The sequence below is a fragment of the Microcaecilia unicolor genome, chromosome 6 (assembly GCF_901765095.1).
Source record: "Microcaecilia unicolor chromosome 6, aMicUni1.1, whole genome shotgun sequence".
NCBI lineage: Eukaryota > Metazoa > Chordata > Amphibia > Gymnophiona > Siphonopidae > Microcaecilia > Microcaecilia unicolor.
Window position 1 is genome coordinate 255,940,146 of NC_044036.1, and position 24,605 is coordinate 255,964,750.

At 41.7% G+C, this 24,605-nt stretch overlaps 1 protein-coding gene across 1 annotated transcript in view; it reads left to right on the top strand.

The window, feature by feature from the left end:
• PAPPA (pappalysin 1) overlaps positions 1-24,605 on the top strand; it is a 595,681-nt gene that overhangs the window by 561,401 nt on the left and 9,675 nt on the right. The window lies entirely within an intron of this gene.

Sequence of the window (24,605 nt, forward strand, 5' to 3'; positions counted from 1 at the left end):
CCTTCTACAGGTATGTAGCATTCGCTTTATATAGCAAACTTTGGGTTTAATTTGGGGTTTTAACTAGTGGTAATTGTCAATTTAAAATAATATTTAATACCCTCTATTTTAATATCTAAAGTTTCTGTGAAATAATAAACATCATAATAATATTTTAAAGCATTGTGTCAGTAATAATTTCTGGAAAGACACTTGAAAACTATTGAAAGGTATTGCACTGAAAATTAAACTATTTGAGGAGACAGACTGAGGATATTTGATCCTCCATTATACAAATTCCCATAATCTGCTATTTACACATTATTTTCTTTCTAAAGTTCTCAAGTGGTATAGGTTTAGTGTTGAAACCCAAATACCGTGATAAGTTCCATATTTTACTGCTGCAAAATCTCACCACAGGGGAAACTATAACAGTAAAGGTATCCTAGGATTTTTTTGTTTTTAACCTGATGAATGGACATGAAATTATATAGTATATGCAAGTGTTAAGCAAGTAATATTGTATTCCATAGCTAATACTGTAATATATGCTGCCCATGTCTATACCGCACCTGGAGTATTGTGTTCAGTTCTGGTCACCTCATCTCAAAAAAGATATAAAGGAATTGGAGAAGGTGCAGAGAAGGGCGACAAAAATGATAAAAGGGATGGGACGACTGCCGTATGAGGAGAGGTTAAGATGGCTAGGACTCTTTAACCTGGAGAGAAGGCGGCTGAGAGGTGATATGATAGAGGTTTACAAAATAATGAGCGGGATAGAGCGGACAGATGTGAAGCGTTTGTTTACGCTTTCTAACAATAATAGAACCAGGGGACACAAGATGAAATTAGAATGTGGTAGGTTTAAAACAAATCGGAGAAAGTTTTTCTTTACTCAGCGCGTAGTTAGACTCTGGAACTCATTGCCGGAAAAGGTAGTGACGGCAGCTGGCCTTGCTGAGTTTAAAGGGGGTCTGGACAGATTTCTGAAGGAAAAGTCCATTGATTGTTATTAAATTTGGGGTTTTTTGCCAGGTTCTTAGGGCCTGGATTGGCCGCTGTCGGAGACAGTGCTGGGCTTGATGGACCTTTGGTCTTTTCCCAGCGTGGCAGTGCTTATGTGCTTATGTGCTTATGAACTCACTTGTGGCTCTTTATAAGTGCCAGTATCCGTGGGATTCTCTGTAATTTTAATAGTTTGCTCTCTTACAGCCGCTGTTCCCTCAAAGTTGAGCAGGAGTCCTCCACTTACAGTCCTTCCAGTAGGGGATGCTGTTTCACTATCATATTTTCAATAGTGAGGGACTGATAAATTCTACAGCATTCCATGGAACCTGCCTTTCTAGCAATTGAAAACATAATATCGAAGCACCAACCCCACTGGCAGCAATGAAGTTGGAGGGCTCCCGCACAGCTTAGAGGGAACAATGCTTGCAACCCTGTTGTTCACAGACAAGAACAAGAACCTGAATGAAGGACTATATTTCTGTATCATGAAATGTTCTCTAGGGGAGGGAAACAAGTTAATGCTATTAAACTATTGAGTAACACGTGAAACGTGTTCCAAATTTTGAAAAATAATAGTTCTGGAAACAGAGAAGCTCTTCCTTTCCCTCTGAAATAGGAATCAGTCCACACTCTGAAGCCAGCTGATATATTTATGCTCTCACCTCTATCACATCTATGCAGACATACATATTAGGCAACAAAACTTTCCACATCCTTACATAATTCAACATTCAAACATGGCTTAAGTCTGAAGGCCAAAACCCAAAGAATATATCTGGCATGAATGATCCCATTCTTTTAAATGCAATACCAGATGTTCGTGAGATATAAATCTCTTGTGGGGGGAGGGGTAGGGGAGGGATAGGGGAGGGGGAGTATATGAGAAAGAGAGCACCATAACTAGAAAACCAAGAAAGAGAGCAAACATGTCAGGAAGAGTAATGTAAGTTATAGATCAGGAACTAGATAACAGGTACTGAAAAGGTGACCAGAGAGAAATACAATAAGGTGATGAATAATGAAGCTACAAAAACACAAGAACAAAACAAATACCCCCTTCTCTCTGCCTCCAGACATTCAGTGATCTGGAATGTCTATTAAAGTCCCAGCAGCATTACAATGACACTTTTTACATGGTGACAATGCAAAAAAAAAAAAAAAAAAAAAAAAAACCACCACACAACTGATTGAAAAGTTTAAGAAAATAAACATTTATACAAATATTTATTTAAAAACTGGTAAAAACATAAATAAGAGTGATTCAATAAAAGACAACATGGCCATGTTTTAGCTGTTGCCTGCATTGGGAGGATGTTTTTTTTTTTTTAAAAAAACTCAATAATAAGATACCAATTAAAATATATCACCAATGGACAGAAATATGACAAATTATAAATCTTTCAATCTTGTTAAATGTTTAAACAAAAATTATATAATAATATGTAAGTGCATATCTAGTACAGAAAGGTCAGAAAATATAAACTTTGCAAACTTGAGATAATTGTATTGATAAAAGTATCTCAATACTGTGTGAAAAACCATAAGTAATAATTATATATTGATGGGTCTGTTTACCAAGCTGCTGTAAAAAGAGCCCAGCACTAGTGACAGGAGCTGTTTTTGTCACATGCTGAGGCCCTTTGTACCGCAGCGGGTAAAAAAAAGCTGAGAATAGGCATGGCCATGCAGTAAGATTGCTCTTACCATGTAGCCATGCGAGGGGAAGCACTTCCTGTCACTCACTGAGGTGGCGGTAAGGGCTCCTGTGCTAAACCTGGCAATAACTGGATAGCATGCAGTGCTGTCCAATTACTGCCGGGTTAGCGCCATGCTAATAAATACGGACCAATTTTCTCTAGCATGGGAAATGGCGTGTGCCGGGGCTGGAATTACCACTGGTGCTCGCATTGGGCTGGCAGTTGCTCCAGATTAGCCTGCAGTAAACCCGGATTGGGCTTACTGCTCATGGGCGGCATTATAATGAGGCCAACTGAGGCAGCAGCCTCAGTTGGCATTCTTAAGGGAGGGGCATCTTGCTGCTTGACATCAATCTCTGCCACACACCCCTCTTCCCCTAGAGTGGCTTCTCCTGTCCTTCCTCATCTCAACCCTAACTCCCTCCACTCCGGGCAGCATCTCCTCCCTTTCTTGAACCCCCAGGTCTACCTTCAATTTGTTCTAAAAGTCAGGTGCAGCAGCAGCGATCCACACATGCACACTGCCCAGTCCCCAGCCCCAGCGGAAAAAGGAAGTTATGTCTGAGGGTGGGTCAAGCAACAGTAGAGAAATGACGCTGGTGCCGGTGGGAGGGCAGCATGCGTGTGTGAACTGCCTCTGCCTGGTGACTTTTAGAATAAATTGAAGGAAGGCTCGGGGGGAAGGTTAAGGTAGGGAGGAGATGCTGTCCGGGGGGTGGGGGGCAGATGGAAGTAGATATGCAGAGAAGGGGTTGAGGAAGGAAGAGAGATACCATGGGGGGGGGGGGGGGACAATGGAAGGAGAAACTCGGGGGAAAGATTTTCAGCAAAGAGGTTGGATGAAAATAGGAGGAAAGGTGACATCAAAAAGTTGAAGCCACTTAGGTTTATCCATGTTTCCCCTTCCACACACAGACATCATCCCATTCCCAGAACACTCAGAACAAAGCAATGCTCATCCACGCTGTTGTTCTTTATTGTTAGTAGCATTTTAATTTAATCTCAGTTATATTTTCAAACTTGCCAACTTGTGCACAATACGGATGTACACAGTTGAAATATAATAGCAGAATAATTTCTCATAGGTAGAGCAGTAATTTGTTTTATAAATCGTAATCAGTATGACATTTAGAGGGGCTGGTTATAAGGACACCCTTGCACTCATATTCATGCAGAGATTTTTTTATAAGAATCAGGTGCTCAACATTCAGAGTTTTTATCTATTTATTTATTTATTTATTTACTTATTTATGACATTTGTATCCCTCATTAAACAGAATTAGGTTTAAACTTGGCAGCATTTAAAATCTTTTTTTTCCCCTGTGCTTAGGTCAAAAGAAAAAGATGGCATGTGGGAACTTGCTCCTTTTGTTTTGTGGATTGCAGTGGTATATTATAAAAATGCATTTGATATGTCAAGTTCATACAAAGTTAATTATGTTCAATGGAAAATAAATCTGTTGGCTCAGGCTGCTTGCTATGTGAATATTCCATCACTGTTTCATTATTGCTACCAACTATTACATATTAAGGGCATTTGTTTTAAACTTTGTTTTAATTCATTTATCCAGTCCTTACATGCACATGGTTTTGCTTTTTAAACCCAAAGGCAAATCCTAAGGGCGGTGGAAGAATTAGGTATAAACTATGTTGTTTCTGACTTTTCTTGTTTTGGACTGCATTGAGTCCTGCTGATGTGTACATCTGCTCTCTGGAATTTTAGAAGATGTAAATGAGAAAATTAAAATTTGGATGTACTCTGTGAATCCCTGACTGTAGCTCTCAGGATGGAGTTGGGGGAGGGGCAGGGGCACCATCTCATTCCTTGCCTCAGGAAGAAGACTGCCTTGGGCCACCCCTTTTACCACCGCTTTGTAAACGGACTACTCAAAAAGATAACTCACAATTGATCTGACATAGAATAGAAAAGACTGCTGATAAAATGGCTATTATCGTCAATCACATTAGTAGTATCTATTTTCAAGTAAAAGTATGCCACTAAACAAATTTAGGAGCCCTTTTACTAAGCTGTTGTAAACACTAATGCATGCTTATCGCAGTAAAAAAGTGCTTACTGTGGGGCGCTCAAGCATCCCGTGGTAATTTTTACATGTGCACATGCTACTCTCACTGGTTGGGGTGGAGAGTAGGCATGTACTGTGCTAATCAGCACAACCACATTGCCGTGTGTTATCAAATTAGCACATGGTTAGCACCTGAGCCCTTACTGCCTACAAAATAGGTGTGGGTAAGTTCTCACATGCTAATGTCCACACATTAATGGGAAAATTAGTGCATGGCCATTAATGCTGGAAATTTAAAAATCAGCCATTTTATCCACTCAAGCACGCAGGAATGGCATGCATAAGCATGCACTAAGGTCACTTTTTACCGCAGCTTAGTAACTGGGCCCCTTATTATATTGAAAACTGTATGAGCATCAGCCAGTATCCTACAGTCTCACCTGTAGCCTATAGAAAAAATATATTATATTATTTATTTATTAATTAGTTAATGTTGTTTAATTTTAAATTGTTTTATCAGTTGCTTGCAAAATTATATGTCTGTCAATTACTAAATCTTTTAACAACCTGATGTGTTTACTACCTTTATAGACATTATCACATGTATAGGAGCCAACTTTTCAAAATGATGGGGGGGTGCTAAATACAGCAGAAATGACCCCCCCATCTCTGGATTTAGTTAAAGAGTTTGCTCAATATTAGGGATGCTCAAGCACCCACACAGCTGGCTGAGCAGTCCTATCCCCATTTTCGGATGCTTTTGAAGGTTCATCTCTTCACCTTGGCCTTCCCCTCCTTAGCCACTGTGCAGTGATGCCCAGCCCTTGGTCCTGGAGCAATCATTCCTTTGCTGTCTCTCTGCTCTTGATTTTGATGGAGTTCCTTTCCTTTCTCAATGTTTATTGTAACCCAATCTGATATTCCGTTATAATAAACTAAACTAAACTATGATCACACGTTATTTTTAAAGAAGCTAGCCTTTCATGTTTTCTGTCTTAAAGAATTTTAATTCAGACTCTTCTCAACATATAGCACATGCTTTACCATAAACATGGTGGCCGTATAAGAGTATTACAAAAATGAATGCAATACAGAGGAAGTAGTAAAACACAAATCCATGATTTTTTTAAAATCTGTATTTTAAGGACATTATATTATAACTAAAAAAGACAATTGCTTAGAGTACGTATTGTGAGTTATGAGCTGAATATCATACGCAGTATCCATGACTGGTCAGCATTGCAGCGTAGGCCATCAGGGTTTAGAATTCATGAAGAGAAAAAGATCTTTTTCAGCATTTGGATAGAGATGGTATGGTTCACCTTCTTGTAGCCTTCAGGGACAGGTAAGTGATGGAGAAAATGTAGACAAAAAAAAGATTCTTATCCTCATTAAAAGAAATAGGGTACATAGGAGGTGATTTTATTATGGAATAGTTATTTATTTTGTTATACTGTATAATCTTAGCAGCCCCAAAGGCCAAAGGAATAGATCTAATAATTGGGCGTGAAATGCTTAGGTGTCAAATACGCACAGAAACAATTAGATTAATGGTGATCTATTCATACTGCCTATGATGGCCAGGCTATTCCTTGGGTAAATTCAGTGAGATGTTTAGGAGTCTCAGTGGCGTTCCTAGGGGGGCTGACACCCGGGGCGGATTGCTGATGCGCCCCGCCTCCCCGGGTGCAGTGCCTCCCCGGAACAGCGCGACGCCCCCCCGATCCCCCGGCAAAAGAACCCCCCCCCCAGGTGCACGCCGCTGGGGGGGGGGGGGTGCCGTGTGCCTGCCGGCTCTTCGTTTTCATGCTCCCTCTGCCCCGGAACAGGAAGTAACCTGTTCCGGGGCAAAGGGAGCATGAAAACGAAGAGCCGACAGGCGCGCGGCACCCCCCCCCCCCAGCGGCGTGCACCCGGGGCGGACCGCCCCCACCTCTCCCCCTTGGTACGCCACTGAGGAGTCATCCTAGATTCTGAAGGTATTGGAAGAGAACAGACTGCATCAAGAACCAAAAATGCTTTTAAAAAACTAAAGACTGTTTTTCAGTTGATGCCTTTTCTGGATTAAAAAAAACAACAACATTATTTATTGTATCAGAACATAGTAGTTGACGACAGATAAAGACCTGTATGGTCCATCCAGTCTGCCCAATAAGATAAACTCATTACGGTCCATTTTCAGAGCATAGACTTTAGAAATCTGCCCGGCACGGTCCGTGTTCTAAAACTTCAGAAGTTGTCATCGAAGCCCCTGAAAAGCTCCACTCCAACCCATCCAAATCTATTCAACCATGATCAGTGCACAGACTATAGAAGTCTGCTGAGCACCGACCTTCTTCTCCAACTTCTGAAGCTGAATCTGTCCAGCCACAGTCAGGGCACAGACAATAGAAATCTGCCCACTACTGTCTTTGTTTCCCAGTTGCCGGTGGTGCCACCTAATCTCTGCTAAGCTTCTTTGGATCCATTGCTTCTAAACAGGATTCCTTTGTGTTTATCCCACAGATTTTTGAATTCTATTACCATTTTCATCTCCACCATCTCCCATGGGAGGGCATTCCAAATATCTACCACCAGTGGTGTGCTGGAGCCGGCTCACACCGGCTCGCAAGAGCCGCTTGTTAACTTTGCTCGGCTCTTGCGAGCCAGTTTTTGAAACCTGCGAGCCGGCTCTCCTCCCTCCCTCTTCCCTCACATCACCAACCTGACGAATTCTTCAGGGCAGGCAGTCTTGCCTGCCCGCTGCAAGTGCTGACTCTCCCCCGCTGGCGCTGCAGGTTCGCGCTTTAAAAATGGCCACTGAGACTTCCAGAGGCGGCCTCGCGCGACTTCGCCCTTGTACGTCTCGGTGGCCATTTTGAAGCGCGAACCAGCAGCGCCAGTGGGGGAGAGTCGGCACTTGCAGCGGGCAGGCAAGACTGCCTGCCCCAAAGAATTAAAGGAGTCAGATCGGTGACGGGAGGGAGGGAGGAGAATTCTATTAACAACTCGGGAGGGGGTGGCAGGGGAGAGAACTAGGGAGTCGCTGGGCATGGGTGGATCATGGAGGGGAGAGAAGGGTCATCGCTGGGTATGGGTGGATGGAGGGCAAGGGAGAGGAGGGTCACTGCTGGATTGGGTGGATGGAGGGCAGGGGAAAGGAGGGTCACTGGGTATGGGTGCATGCAGGGCAGGGGAGAGAAGGGTCGCTGGATATATAGGTACATACAGGGCAGGGGAGAGGAGGGTCACCGGACATGGGTGGATGGAGGGCAGGGGAGAGGAGGGTCACTGGGTATGGGTGCATGGAGGGCAGGGGAGGGTCGCTGGGTGCTTGCAGGGCAGGGGGAGAGAAGGGTCACTGGACATGGGTGGATGGAGGGCAGGGGAGAGGAGGGTCGCTGGACATGGGTGGATGGAGGGCAGGGGAGAGGAGGGGAGAGAGAAGAAATGCTGGACATGGATGGAGGGGAGGGAAGAGTGAGGAAGGAGATGAGATGAGGGAAAAGGAAGAGAGGAGAAAAACTGCATATGGATGAAGAAAATAGGCAGAGGTTGAGAACCAGAAATGAAGAAGAAAGGAAAGAAATAAATGGAAAGGAAGCCCTGGAAACGGAGTTAAGAGGACAGATAGCAGCAGAATCGGATACTGGGCCAGCATGATCAGAAAAAACAGTCACCAGACAACAAAGGTAGAAAAAAAATCATTTTATTTTCATTATAGTGTTTGGAATATGTTCACTTTGAGAATCGGGTGCTCAACATTAAAAGTTTATATTTATTTACTTATTTATGGCATTTTATCCCACATTAAACATGAATTAGATTGGAACCTGGGATCATTTAATTTTTTTTTCCTGGAGAGAGTAATGCATTGCTGCCACCCCCCCCCCCCCCCGGAATTTTGGGGCGGCGCAGAGGTGGACGGGGGGCGCAAGAGTGGATGGGGGGGTGCGCAGAGGTGGACCGGGGAAAGAGCCTGTTGTTAAAAATTTACCAGCACACCACTGTCTACCACCCTCACAGTGAAAAAAATACTCCTGACAAAATATTCCTGAGTCGGCCCCCCATTCAACCTCAATTCATGTCTCTAGTACAGTTTTCATTTATTAAGTACTTTAGATTATTGTAATGCTCTATTTGTGAACCTGTTGATAAAACAAAAAAGAAACTCTAAATTATCCAGAATGCAGCAGCTAGGTTATTGCTAGGATGGAAAAATTGGGAGAGTACTTTTCCTTTGTTGCATAAGTTAACATTGGTTTCCAACTAATGAGTGATGCTTGTTTAAATTACTTGTGTTGACTTTTAAAATACTAAATAGTCAGAAGACTAATGTTCAGAACGCTACCTACGTTCCTGTGCCTGCTCCGCTGAATGCTTCTGGCTGAAATCTCGTACCCTTGCTGACTTTACACACTTCAAGTTCATGCTGACCTCCTTCCAATCTGCTCTTTTGCTTGCCAAACAGGACTATTACATCAAACTGACTAATTCTCTCAGCTCAAACCCTCGACTTCTGTTCGTCACACTGAATTCTCTCAAGGTGCCTCCTCCTCCTCCTCCCCCCCTCATTATCTCCTCAGACCCTAGCTGAGTTCTTCCATGACATGGTTCAGAAAATAAACCTTGAATTCTCATCCAAGCCCCCCCCCCTTGTCCCCCCCCCTATCTCGCCAGCCCCCCCCCCCCCCGTCCGTTTCCTCCTTTCCTGAAGTCACTGATGAAGAAACAACTCATCTTCTCTCCTCCTCAAAACGAACTACCTGTTCCTCTGATCCCATTCCTACCCACCTTCTTAACACTATCTCTCCTACTCTCACCCATTTTATCCGTCATATCCTCAATCTTTCACTTTCCACTGCGACCGTTCCTGATGCCTTCAAACATGCTGTGGTCACACCACTCCTTTAAAAACCTTCACCTGACCCTACTTGTCCTTCCAACTATCGACCCATCTCCCTCCTCCCCTTCCTGTCCAAGATACTTGAACACGCCGTTCACCGCCGCTGTCTTGACTTTCTTTCATCTCATGCTGTTCTTGACCCACTCCAATCTGGCTTTCGCCCTCTTCTTCAACTGAAACTGCACTTACAAAAGTTTCCAACGACCTGTTTCTGGCCAAATCCAATGTTCTCTATTCTATCCTCATCCTTCTCGATCTATCCGCCGCTTTTGATACCGTTGATCACAGCCAACTTGATATTCTGTCTTCACTTGGATTCCAGGGCCCTGTTCTTTCCTGGTTCTCCTCCTACCTCTCGTTTCGCACATTTAGTGTACACTCTGGTGGATCCTCTTCCACTTCTATCCCACTGCCAATCGGTGTACCTCAAGGTTCTGTTCTCGGTCCTCTCCTGTTCTCCATCTACACTTCATCTCTACGCTGACGACTCCCAGATCTACCTCTCTACCCCCAAAATCTCAGCCAGCATTCAGACCAAGGTTTCAGCCTGCCTATCTGACATCGCTGCCTGGATGTCTCAACGTCATCTGAAACTTAACATGGCCAAGACCGAGCTTCTCATCTTTCCCCCTAAGCCCACCTCTCCTCTCCCCCCTTTCTCTATTTCTGTCGCTAGCACTCTCATTCTCCCTGTCTCTTCAGCTCATAACCTTGGGGTCATCTTTCACTCCTCTCTCTCCTTCTCTGCTCACATTCAGCAGATTGCCAAAACCTGTCGTTTCTTTCTCTATAGCATCAGCAAATTCCGTCCTTTCATCTCTGAGCACTCTACCAGAACCTTTATCCACACTGTTATTACCTCTCGCCTAGATTACTGCAACCTGCTTCTCACCGGCCTCCCACTTAGCCATCTCTTTCCTCTTCAATCAGTCCAAAACTCTGCTGCGCGACTCATTTTCCGCCAAAGTCACTATGCTCACATTAGCCCTCTCCTCAAGTCACTTCACTGGCTCCCTATCCGTTTTTGCATTCAATTCAAACTTCTCTTACTGACCTATAAGTGCATTCACTCTGCCGCTCCCCAATACCTCTCCACTCTTGTCTCTCCCTATGCCCCCCCCCCCCTCGGATACTCCGCTCTGTAGATAAATCTCTCTTGTCTGTCCCCTTCTCCTCTACTGCTAATTCCAGACTCCGTTCCTTTTATCTCGCTGCACCTCACACCTAGAATAAACTTCCCGAGCCTGTTCGTCTAGCTCCGTCATTGGCCATTTTCAAGTCCAGGCTAAAAGCCCACCTCTTTGACTTCTTTTGACTCCTAACCTCTACTCACTTGCCCTCTTTAATTCCGTTACCTCTTAGTTGTTCTGTCTGTTTACCTGTCTTATTTAGATTGTGAGCTCATTGAGCAGGGACTGTCTTTTCGTGTTTAATGTACAGTGCTGCGTATGCCTTGTGGCGCTATAGAAGTGATAAGTAGTAGTAGTAAGACAGCTTATTTAAAAGATAGAGTCACACTTTATCAAGATTGTCACGTGGAAAGTTTCTTGAGATTTCAGTCTTAGAAAGATTTAAGTAAGTATCTCGGAGATGGGAAACTTTAGTACTGTAGGATAAATTATTTTTAGAACTGAAAATGAAAATCAAACTGATGTCATTTCATAAGAAGCTAAACACATTTCCCATCTAATTGATGATTTTAATGGTTGATTGTTGAATTGGAAAATAATATTGGTTTTTGTCTTACTGATTAGTTTTGAGTCTCTAAAGAAATTAGGAGGGGATAAGAGTGGTATCCCTTGAGATCTGTCGATGTAATGAGATGCTTTTGTATTTTATTCTTTTATTCTGTCTTTCATTGTTTGTAAATCATTCTGATTAAGCATTTTTAAATTAAAATTATATATATATATATATATATATATATAACTTGGTAAATGCATGTGTGCATAAATGCTGAGATTCTCCTTGTGTTATTCTGTAAATTTATACATATCTTACATTAAGTATATTTTACTGGTAGATATAAACAAAGGTGGAGTTTATATGGGATTCACATATATATAACTTACAGAATGGTTTAAGTTACGTGCTTATCTCTGGCACTTAGGCACAAACACACCAGCTCTATCTAAATGCTTACATCTAAATTATAGGAATAACCAACACAAATGAAGGGTATATTCTAGTATTTCTGTACTAGAGGAAATGGCATAGAATCCTACTATATCAAAAAACCCACAGTGTCACTATTGGTCACAAACATCACACTGCAGTATAGTACAAATCATATTATAAACCATTCATAGGATATGTGCTCATAGAAAATGAGAAACTATCATGAATCACAAGGATTCTCTTAATCCCCAAAAATGGGACCCCTCATAGAAACTATATTCATTACACATATCACTTAAAAAAATCACTTTCTTAAAACATTTCTCAAGCAAATGTACATATCTGAAAAGAGTAACGGATTTGCCCAGGTCCTGACATGGAGTATGTTTTGCCTCATGGCTGCTTCAGATGACCCAAGAAAAAGGGCAAGATTCAAAAATTCTACAAGAAACGACGACAAACATTCAAAACCTCCACCATTGTAAATGAAGAACACATGCATGCCCCAACTAATATAAGCATACACATGTCTCCCCACTCAAAACAAAAACTAGAGATAGCTAAAGGAGAGAACCTCACAAACTAATGAACTTTCAAATTCTCAAAGGTGGCACACCTCAAAATGCACAGGAGGCAACACCAACAGTCATAAAATATAAACCACAGAGGAAAAAAGAGGGCGGGGGCTAAACCAAACACAAAACCCATCATAACAACATCCCACAATTACCACTACAAATCATTCATGCCAGTTTTCAAAAATTACCTCATTCTAACTTTCAAAGGTTCACAAAAAAGGACAGCTTTTAACATATGCCATTCTCTTTTTTTTATTGCCTCAATTATAATTAATTAACATACTTATCAAGCCAAAGCTTGTACAGAAAGGTGTACAATTCAATAATAATTAATAAGTAAAAGAAAATTATGAATAGATACACTCAAGTCCTCAAGCCTATAGATCCAGGATTATCTTATAATTGAGTTATTTTATAGAAAACATTTCAAGGAAGTTAGAAAAACCTGTCAAACATCAAAGTGTCTCATATTAACAAAGCTCAAAACAAATGTCAATAAACATTAACATTCTCTTAACCTCAAAGATCGTTTGGCTACAAGAAATTCTGTAAGCTGTGATGGTTCAAAGAAAACATATTTTACTGACTGGTACCAAACTATACATTTACATGGATACTGCAAATGGAAAGTAGCCCCAATCTGAAGAACTCCTAACTTAAGCAATAAAAACTGCCTACATCTTATCTGAGTCTCTTTAGATACTCCGGAAATATACGTGTTTGAGACCAATGAATTCTTTATCTTATTCTTAAAGAACATTTTCATAATCCATACTTTATTCAAAGTTAGCGCCACAGTTGCCAAGAAAGTAGAAGGAACTACCAAATCAGAGTCAGAAGACTCCAAAATTGCTGACACATCCAAAGGGGGTTCAGCTTGTTGAGTGGACAATTGTGCTCCTGTTGGCTTACTTGGTAAATAGTATACTTGAGAGAAAGGGGAAATAGCTTAATCCTGTACCCCATAAATTTCCTTTACATATCTGTTCAACATTTACCTAGGTGTAATCGATGACACCCTGGGAAAATTCAAAAATCTTAAATTGTTAGTTCTCAGGGAATTTTCCAGGGACTCAATTTTCCTTCGCATATTTGTATTATCTTTTATCATAGCTATTTCAGTTTCTTGGAATTTTACAAAGTCCTTCTCCTGAGTCTCCATTTTCGTGGAAATTTTCTTCATGTCAGTATTTACTATTTCCATTTCCTCTTCTACTTTTTTGTTTGGGTCTCAAGAACCTGGGTTTGAGGACATAAAGCCTTACCCAAGTTTACAATTAGGGCCCAGAGATTTTCCAGAGTAACTTCAGCTGGTTTTTCCTCTAAGAAATGTGAAAAATTTAAAGTCTGTACCTTGTCAGTTGAAACATTAACTTCAGCAATCTCTTCACTTGCAGCCAAATGATCTCCCACAGACTTCTCCAGGGATCACTCGAAATTAAAGGAGTTTAACGCTCCTTTGTTCTCCAGTGGTTCTTCCTGAACCCCTAGTCTCTCCTCTTCAGCTTCATATCTTGACTGCCGAGCGAGAAACTCTAACACTGGGGAACTGGCAATCTGGGGCTGCGGGGAGGAGCTCTCTGGTCGGGCTCAAGGTAACATCAAGCACAAGCAGTGTTCCCGGGTCTCCACATGCCTTGGCCGTCACAAGCGTGCCGCCTACCGATCTATTTAACACTTCAGGCCTCCGCAAAAAAGGATTCTATTGGACCCGGCGTGACACAGAGGGCCGGCTAGGGGTCCCCATAGCCGCCGACCCTTCTTCTACGCTTCGGCATCACGAAGAAAAAGAGGAACACGGAGGTCTGGGACAGGTTCAGTCTGCCATCTTGGATCCTCGCCCACAATACGTCTTAATGGTTGAGAAAAACAGTGCGAATCATACGCCATTCTCAAACATTCTCATAATGGTGCAACGCTGACCAAATGCGTACTGTTTAAAGAGAGAGACTCAAAAGCATAGAGAGAAAACAGCTATCAACCACACAAAGAACCAATCACATAAAACCAAACAACAAACATGCAACCAATGAAAAAGCCTGAAAAGATTGCCAACTCAAAATGTGCCGTTCTCAAACAGTCTCACACAGACCAAATAAAAGCTATTAAAAGAGAGACTCAAATGCACTCAACACCATTCAAAATCTCTCAAGTGTAGTTCAAAAATCCCATCCTCCCAAAAAACAAACAATGTCACTAAACCTAAGCACTGGACAGAGTCACACAAAACAAAATACTGTAAGCGAATGAACATCACAAACATAATATAAAAGGAATAATGAAAACAAAATATGAAAAATAAATAAACTGATGTTAGCATGAACTTATTTTTAAAAAGCCCACCACTCCACCTTTTGATTCAACCCCGATGGCTCAACAGTATGCCATCGGTGAATCCACCACTGTTCTTTTTGCCACAGGAAAACTGACAGATTACCCCCTCTAACCAACCGGGGTGTTTCCACATCTATAAATCTCAAATCAGCAGGATCATGTTTTTCAGAAATCCAATGTTGGACTAATGGAGCCTGCACTTGTCCATTATGAATACAACTCAAATGTTCAATAATACGGGTCCATATTGGACTAAAGGACTGGTCAATATATAATTTTGGACACATACATTAAATCAAATAATCACTCCACTGGTAGTACAGTCTAAAGTATGTTTGAGATGCTAAGTCAAAGATAAAGTCAGATGATGAATCACCTTAGCATAGGTCTCAGCCCCCCTTGGAAAACGCCCTTTCTAAAAAGATGGGCTTTGACCATCGCTCTGAATTTAATATAGATTGTTCAGAACAGATCTCTGAGTGCATTGAATTCCAAAGTGTTGGAGCTATGGAACACAAAGCAGAATGACGGATTGATTGAAGTCTGGTACTGTTTAAGACATGTTATCCAGATAGTAGGGAAATGTAATGAATGGAAAACCATGTTGAAGCCTGTGAGGGGGTTTATAGAATACTGTCCCTCACCCTTAAGGATAAGCTCTCAGGTAGTCTGAGCTATCTTAAAACCACTAGTCCCACCCATGGAAGAAGTGAGATGGGAAGGGTGAAGCCAAAAGGACAGGAACCAGGAAGTATAAAAAGCAGGGCCAGAGTGGGGATAAAGAGGCCTAGAGAAGGAAGATGTGAAGCATAAGCATATGACTTCACTAAATACTTCTAGCTGCTGTGACCTGGCTGAGGTAAGCTAATCTTTTATTTGAAGACTAGTAAGCCTTGTTCTGAGGTCTGGCTGGAGCCAGACCTGGAAATCCAAAGAGAGAAGGAGAGAGAGAGAGAGACAACAAAACTATGTTTTGGCATGGCAGTCAGATGCCATAGATTGTGTTTTGGGCCCCATTAGCCACAGGCTTATGCTAGGACTTTTCCACCTCTGAAGATAAGAGGCTTTACCTTAGCTCCTAGCCCTATGAAGTAACAGGCCTCAGATTTAAGTTGGTAACGCACCTTGTCCGTCTGTGTTAATATGAAGGCCCAGTCTTAAGCCTTGCTCACAGTATCACAAAACCCTACAAATCTAAACTGAGAAGGAGCAGCAGTGAACAACTGATATATCCATGGCTTTGACCTGACTCACTTGTACAGCATCTGATAGATGCAAAGTAGTTAAACTGTAATAGTGTCAAGACTAGTGAGAGGATGTTGCAATCCTATGTAATCAGTGGAGATTGAGTCAAATCAGAATTTTGGCCAAGAGTTGACATAGACAAAGAAGTCAATCATGATGAGGCTAGGATGGAGACTATTAAAGACACTGAGGATCTGTTCTGTATTATCTTTTACAGAGTTTTGAGTTTAATATCGACTGGGAAATAGGCATTTATGAGTCCTGTCTGCAAAGAATGCAGAAATCAACTGCTACCAGTCTGTGCTGGATTGGCTTGCTGGAAAATATTTCTGGAAGTTTGTTGATTTATTTTATTTTTTATTTACTACATTTATAACCCGCCTTTATCCAAGGCGAGTAACAATATTCACATACATAGTCTTGAACACGTAACAGTTGCTAAGCATCTTAAGCTAAAACATGATCATTAGGCTGGTTCTAACCAAGAGAAGAGGGGAAAAAAAACAGAGATTACCTTCCAATCTAAAGAGATCTATTCATAGAATACTCCATGCCTGGATCATGTTCTCATTGTGTAAGGAGAGTTTGTGAGGTTTCAGGCAGTGGCTGAGTCTGTCCACGACCACATTCTTCTCAGAGATGTATGACTCAGAGAAGTATATGTGATACAAGATTGCCCAATTCTAGGTTTTCAGAGCCTCTTTACAGAGAATGTAGGAATCATTTCCTCTTTGTTCATATATAACATGGCCGCTTGATTTACTGTTTGAATTGGGACTTTTTTATCTACGGTTCCAAGACCACTGAGGATCACATAGTTCCAAGAGGTTAACTTGATAAATCTTTTCTTTTTATTCAAGTTCCTTGCGGTAGAAAAGAACAGTTTATGTGCACCATCTCATATTGATGCACCCATAGTCATCCCTAAGTGATGCCTTAGTTGACAGAACATAAAACCATGGTTTATGTTGTCTCTCAACAAAAAAACAGAAGAACAGCAACCCTTGCAGTCACACAAACAAGTCAAACACAGCGAGGGTGACAAATGATTGAACAGCAGACGATGTCCAATATATTGTAGCTTTATTACAACATCCAAGACTCGACATGAGTCTTGTTTTGGCCAAAAGAGGCCTTCCTCAGGCGTCTAAAAATACATATATAAAAAATAAAATCAATAAAAGCATAAATAAATCATTCACTGAAATCTTGACACAGTATAGATGAAAAAGATATCTAAACACAATATAAATAAATAAATAAACAAACATAGAAGTGACATGGCCATACAACATAAGTATGTGTAATATCATTTTACAGAAAAGGTAAAAAATGTTGCAAGTAAATAAAAATAATATCTTGACTCAATATAAATAAGTAAATGAATAAAAAAATATACATACAAAAAATGAAGTAAAATGTACTCATACAATACAAACATATATAATAATATTATTGTACAGCAATAGTGAATAAATAATGTTACTTTCTATTGGATGTATAGGACTCTTAGTTAACCACTATAAAATACACGTGATGTCTAATACCTGAAAAGGAAGAACATATTAAAAATTGGAAGTGTATTTGTGGCATATTGTATAAAAAATAATAAATATAAAATGCAAAAAATAATAATAAAAACAACAAAAAAAAGTATGTATAAAGCCATATATCTAGATAAAAGATGACTGAACCTAAATCTTATGCTGAATACTTGGGTATGGAAAAGTGAAGTGTGAGAAGATAGAAACAGTCTAAGAGGTCCTTTTACTAAGCCGCGTATGCGTGCGCAATGTGTGTCAATTTGGAGTTATTGCCCAGGTACTACATGGCCCTTACTGTAATTTCATTTTTGATGCACATCCGCTACGTGCACTGGAAAAGAATTTTTATTTTCTGGTGCACGGCAGAAACTGGGCGGTAACCTTCATTCTACGCATGTAGACGATTACCGCATGGTTACCGCATGAGACCTTACCGCTAAGTCAAGGGCTGGCAGTAAGGTCTCAGACCATAGACGCGCACCAATTTTTATTTTGCCGCACGTCCGTTTTCGGCAAAAATTTTTATAAAGGCCTTTTATACACGCGCACTGAAAAATGGATCTGCACACACCCAAAACATGTGCCTTCACTAGTGCAGCCCATTTTTTAGCGCACCTCAGTAAAAGGACTCCTAAAACTCTGTCACGGGGTTGATGAGGTTGGTGTTCCTGTATAAAAAGTACGTGTATTGATACTAAAAAATTATATATAAACGGATATGTGGAAATACTGTACTCCTCTCTTTGTGGATGATATATATATACAGTGGGGGAAATAAGTATTTGATCCCTTGCTGATTTTGTAAGTTTGCCCACTGACAAAGACATGAGCAGCCCATAATTGAAGGGTAGGTTATTGGTAACAGTGAGAGATAGCACATCACAAATTAAATCCGGAAAATCACATTGTGGAAAGTATATGAATTTATTTGCATTCTGCAGAGGGAAATAAGTATTTGATCCCCCACCAACCAGTAAGAGATCTGGCCCCACAGACCAGGTAGATGCTCCAAATCAACTCGTTACCTGCATGACAGACAGCTGTCGGCAATGGTCACCTGTATGAAAGACACCTGTCCACAGACTCAGTGAATCAGTCAGACTCTAACCTCTACAAAATGGCCAAGAGCAAGGAGCTGTCTAAGGATGTCAGGGACAAGATCATACACCTGCACAAGGCTGGAATGGGCTACAAACCATCAGTAAGACGCTGGGCGAGAAGGAGACAACTGTTGGTGCCATAGTAAGAAAATGGAAGAAGTACAAAATGACTGTCAATCGACAAAGATCTGGGGCTCCACGCAAAATCTCACCTCGTGGGGTATCCTTGATCATGAGGAAGGTTAGAAATCAGCCTACAACTACAAGGGGGGAACTTGACAATGATCTCAAGGCAGCTGGGACCACTGTCACCACGAAAACCATTGGTAACACATTACGACATAACGGATTGCAATCCTGCAGTGCCCGCAAGGTCCCCCTGCTCCGGAAGGCACATGTGACGGCCCGTCTGAAGTTTGCCAGTGACACCTGGATGATGCCGAGAGTGATTGGGAGAAGGTGCTGTGGTCAGATGAGACAAAAATTGAGCTCTTTGGCATGAACTCAACTCGCCGTGTTTGGAGGAAGAGAAATGCTGCCTATGACCCAAAGAACACCGTCCCCACTGTCAAGCATGGAGGTGGAAATGTTATGTTTTGGGGGTGTTTCTCTGCTAAGGGCACAGGACTACTTCACCGCATCAATGGGAGAATGGATGGGGCCATGTACCGTACAATTCTGAGTGACAACCTCCTTCCCTCCGCCAGGGCCTTAAAAATGGGTCGTGGCTGGGTCTTCCAGCACGACAATGACCCAAAACATACAGCCAAGGCAACAAAGGAGTGGCTCAGGAAGAAGCACATTAGGGTCATGGAGTGGCCTAGCCAGTCACCAGACCTTAATCCCATTGAAAACTTATGGAGGGAGCTGAAGCTGCGAGTTGCCAAGCGACAGCCCAGAACTCTTAATGATTTAGAGATGATCTGCAAAGAGGAGTGGGACCAAATTCCTCCTGACATGTGTTCAAACCTCATCATCAACTACAGAAGACGTCTGACCGCTGTGCTTGCCAACAAGGGTTTTGCCACCAAGTATTAGGTCTTGTTTGCCAGAGGGATTAAATACTTATTTCCCTCTGCAGAATGCAAATAAATTCATATACTTTCCACAATGTGATTTTCCGGATTTAATTTGTGATGTGCTATCTCTCACTGTTACCAATAACCTACCCTTCAATTATGGGCTGCTCATGTCTTTGTCAGTGGGCAAACTTACAAAATCAGCAAGGGATCAAATACTTATTTCCCCCACTGTATATATATATATATATATATATATATAATATATATATATATATATATATATATATATAAGGTATTTTAAGATTAGGGAATGACGTAGATGCCGAACATATCTTCTAAGTGCGAGTATGCGCAATCTATTTTGTGCTTGTTTTATAAGACGGAAACACGATAATAGCTTTTCACACTTATGTTTCAGTTCTTTTTTCAAGCCTCCATGTTACCAATCCTAGGGCAAGCAGTGGCTTTCCCATGTCTTTCTCAATAGCAGAATATGAACTTTTCCTCCAGGAGTTTCTGTAAACCTCTTTTAAACCCATGTACATTAACCGCTGTTACTACATCCTCTGGCCAGTGGCGTAGCTAAGTGGGGCACCAGGGGAGCGGCTGCTTCCTCAAACGGAGTTCTGCTGGCTCCGGCGCCTATTTTTTCATCCTGTTGCAGTGAAAATGTGTGCTGGCACAAGTCCGCTCTCGCTCCCCCCACGCTGTCAACTTGCCTCATCCTGGCTCCGCTTCTGCCTCTGGCAACAAGTTCTAGAGCTTAACTATTCATTGAATGACAAAATATTTTCTCCTATTTGTTTTAAAAGTATTTCCTTGTAACATGAGCACTGCCATTTGTTTCAGTAGAAAGTGCTCACAGAACTCATGCATACAGGCCACCCAAAGCATTTTCATATTTACAAATGGGATAAATTAAATCGATGAGCTAGATATATTGTAGATTGATGCAATAGCAGAGGTGAGCAAGTTACAAAATAAATTGCAAATATGGTAGCAACACATCTGTGACTCACTGTGCTTTAGTTTTGATGATCAAATAGGTTATAATATTATCCTGACGGATAGGGAATTAAGTAATTACTTTGGCCTGCAGCTGGAAGACACATGGGAATGCACTACTGGTAAACTAGAGGGTTCTTGTTCCTTTCTTTCTGCAGATGCATGATGCAATATGTTGAAATACAGAGCCACAAGTTTGCCTGCTAATACTTGCACAGACTTGCACAGCATGCCTCCCCCTCTGCCTCCCAATCTCTGTTTCATAGCAGGTTTAACCCCCTGTACAATACTGAAACACTGAAAAAATTCTTCTTTTAGGAAAAGGGAAAATACTCTTTACTATTTGTTCCTAGATGTCACTGATTATTGGTTTCAAGAGATTGTTCATATCCCTGCGGATCTGTAAACAATACTGTTTATACTAAGAGAAATATTAATTGAGCATGCATGTATGAAATGAATTCTACTTTTTGTAAATATGAATATTTATATTGGCAAAACAGTACCACACAGCTTGAAGTTAAAATAATAATAATCTTTCTCAAACCACTAGACAATTTTAACACTGCTAGTTGATTCCTGTAAGTCTCTCTAGCGTGCAATATCCTTAGAATGTACAAGCCAAAGAATCTAGAAAACCTGCAAGTGAGACCCATATAAACAAAGAAACTTCAGCCAAGATGTTCATTGCTGTTCGGAGGGGATCTGCACACGCTATTTTTATCAACTGTATTTGCATAAATGTGTGTTTGACCCTGGTAAACCCATATAAAAGTATTTGCAAGGGGGATCTACCACTTCCTTGTGCTGTCTGCTAAATACGCCAACTTCAACACAACTCTCTGGTGAGAATTATGGCCCTCCAAGGTCAAAGTCATCGGTTCCTCTGCCAAAAGGTGCTCATGTAAGACACAGATCACTCAAATGGAATTTGTGCTTATCTTGCAATATCAGGATTCAGCCCTAGTGGATCTCAAACCAATGCCCCAAGCGTTTCTATTTCCCTTTTCCGAGAAAGTACCTGCTAGATAGCACATTTTCTCTTTCAGCTAACTCTCCTTATGCCTGGTTTTCTATTTGTGTTCTGTCCTGCTGTCTGATTGCTTCTAGGTGTCTAAATTCTATCTATTCATGCTCATTCCTAAATCACCCTTGGGTCAAGTACAAATTCTGACAGAATAACTACAAACCTAGGGGCCCTTTTACTAAGGTGCGCTGAAAAATGTCTTGCTGTAATTTAGGCGTGGATTTTGGGCTCACACCAATCCATTTTTCTGCGCTCCTGTAAAAAAGCCCTTTTTAAAAATTTTTCTGAGAATGGCAAAATCAAAATTGCCACACGTCCATTTTGGGTCTGAGACCTTATCACCAGCCACTGACCTAGCAGTAAAGTCTCATGCGGTAACCGGGCGGTAATGACTACATTCGCCAAAAGCCACTTGGTGCATATAGCTGACGTGCACCAGAAAATAAAAAATATTTTTCAGATGCGCTTAGCGGACATGCGCCAAAAATGAAATTACACAAAGGACACGCTGTAGCTGTGCGGTAACTCTATTTTAGCACGTGCTGGGCAAGCGTAGATGCTTATGCAGCTTAGTAAAAGGGCCCCTTAGACATCTCATTTGATGCACTTTTAGGATTTAATTCATGAATTTCCAGTAATTCATGTACATTCAGGTGCAATAGGCACTTCCCTATCCTCAGTTTGTATCTGAGGTAAAGGAGGGTTTAGCGACTTGCTCATGGTTACGAGAAGCACCAGAAGGATTTGAACCCTGATTCCCTGCATCATAGCCCGCCGCTCTAAACACAAGATTACTCCTCCACTTGCACTTTATTTCCAGTTTATCTGTTTACTCCTTTGAATCGGGACTATGCAGTCTGTTTACCCGCACTTAATCAAACTAAGCTCCGCCCCTTGATAATATTGAGTTTAGGGATTAAATTCCATGACGGGTTCCTTATTAGTGGGATTAGTGGGATTTTTGTTGTGCTAGATTTTATACTTGATTATAAATCTTGTGATACTGAATCAGTGATAGATCATAGGCATTATGCAGATTTAGGGTGAAGTTATCAATGTGGTTACTGTTAAATTGGGTTATTTTACCATAAATTGGGTTATTTTAGCATAGGGTTTCATTGCATAAAATGAGACCTGTGCTAAAATAACCCGTCTTAATGATAGCCCAGATTGATAAGTTCCCTCCTAAAGTTTAAGGATGAGTGCAACTGGCTCAAGGAATCCTTTTAATTTTTAGAACTGTGATAGGCAGGAGAGTCATAGGGAGGAAAGAGTGTGCCTGACTTGGTTATTCCCATTAACAAAAGTCAACACTGCTGCAATATCAAACATATAACTGAATCATGTTTATGTGAATGTGCATTCAGTTGTGCTCAAAGTGGTCATTATTAAGGATTTGATCATGGATAATCATTTATCATTTTGGTAGATCAGAAACATGGCTTCTGTATAGTCCCAGTCCAATATTACTGGGCTTAAGCACCTCAGGATATATAATCCTGTATCAATCTAGGGTAGTGGTTCTCAACCCAGTCATTGGAAGTACCATGAGGTTGCTGCTGCAAATCACAGCAAACATTTTGAAGAGCAGGCCATGCCTGGCAGGAATGAATAGGCATTGCTCCTGCCCCTAGATAATGCAATAGTAGACCCGAGAGGGGTTGTAGGGGTGGGGCAAGCTTCTTTTGGGGGATGCGTGGGAGGAGGGAGCTTAAGGGAGGATCATGAAGTTCCAGAATGGGTTGTGGGGATCAGAAAGAGAGACCACCAGACCTTATCAGCCGCTACCCACAGATCAACCAGAAATTGGCCAATGTTCAGACCAGTGCCCAGTTAACCTCACTGATCTGCCCAAACTGCACCTGTGGTCTGCCCCTAACCTTGCCAATTAGCAGGAATATTCAGTAGCAATGTCCAGTTAAGTACTGCTGAATATTCCCACTTAGCCCCAACCTCTCCTGACCATTTAAATTGCTTTGAATAACTATGCCTAAATCTTTATGTAAATTAAGTTTCAAGAATAGAGGTGATCGGCCTTGAAAAAAAAGTGAGAAACTTTCTGCATTAAGAAAATTTCTCTAAGGAATTATTTTTGTTTATAAACTCATAAACCAGCTTATTTTCAAAAGAGAAAGACGCCCATATTTCGACCCAAATGAGGAGATGGGAGCCTTTCTCCCTTGGGCGCCCAAATCGGTATAATCGAAAGCCAATTTGGGCGTCTTCAACTGCAATCTGTCGCGGGAACGGACAAAATTGACGGGGGCATGTCGGAGGCATGGTGAAGGCAGGACTGGGGTGTGTTTATCGGCCGAGGAGAGATGGGCGCCATCGGCCGATAATCAAAAAAAGAAAGGCGTTTTACCGTGAATTTGGGTCACTTTTTTGGACCCTTTTTTTCACGACAAGTCCCAAAAAAGTGCCCTAAATGACCAGATGACCACCGGAGGGAATCGGGGATGACCTCCCCTGACTCCCCCAGTGGTCACTAACCCCCTCCCACCCCAAAAAAGAACTTTAAAAACTTTTTTTCCAGCCTGTATGCCAGCCTCAAATGTCATACCCAGCTCCATCACAGCAGTATACAGGTCCCTGGAGCAGTTGTTAGTGGGTGCAGTGGACTTCAGCCAGGTGGACCCAGGCCCATCCCCCCTACCTGTTACACTTGTGGTGGTAAATGGGAGCGCTCCAAACCGCCCCCAAAACCCACTGTACCCACATCTAGGTGCCTCCCTTCAGCCATAAGTGCTATGGTAATGGTGTAAATTTGTGGGCAATGGGTTTTGGGGGGGATTTGGGGGGCTCAGCACCCAAGGGAAGGGAGCTATGGACTTGGGAGGTATTTTAATTTTTTTTAAATTGTTACAAGTGCCCCCTAGGGTGCCAGGTTGGTGTCCTGGCATGTGAGGGGGACCAGTGCACTACGAATCCTGGCCCCTTCCATGACCAAATGCCTTGGATTTGTTCGTTTTTGAACTGGGCGCCTTCGGTTTCCATTATCGCTGAAAAACGATACCGCCCAGCTCAAATCCGCACAAA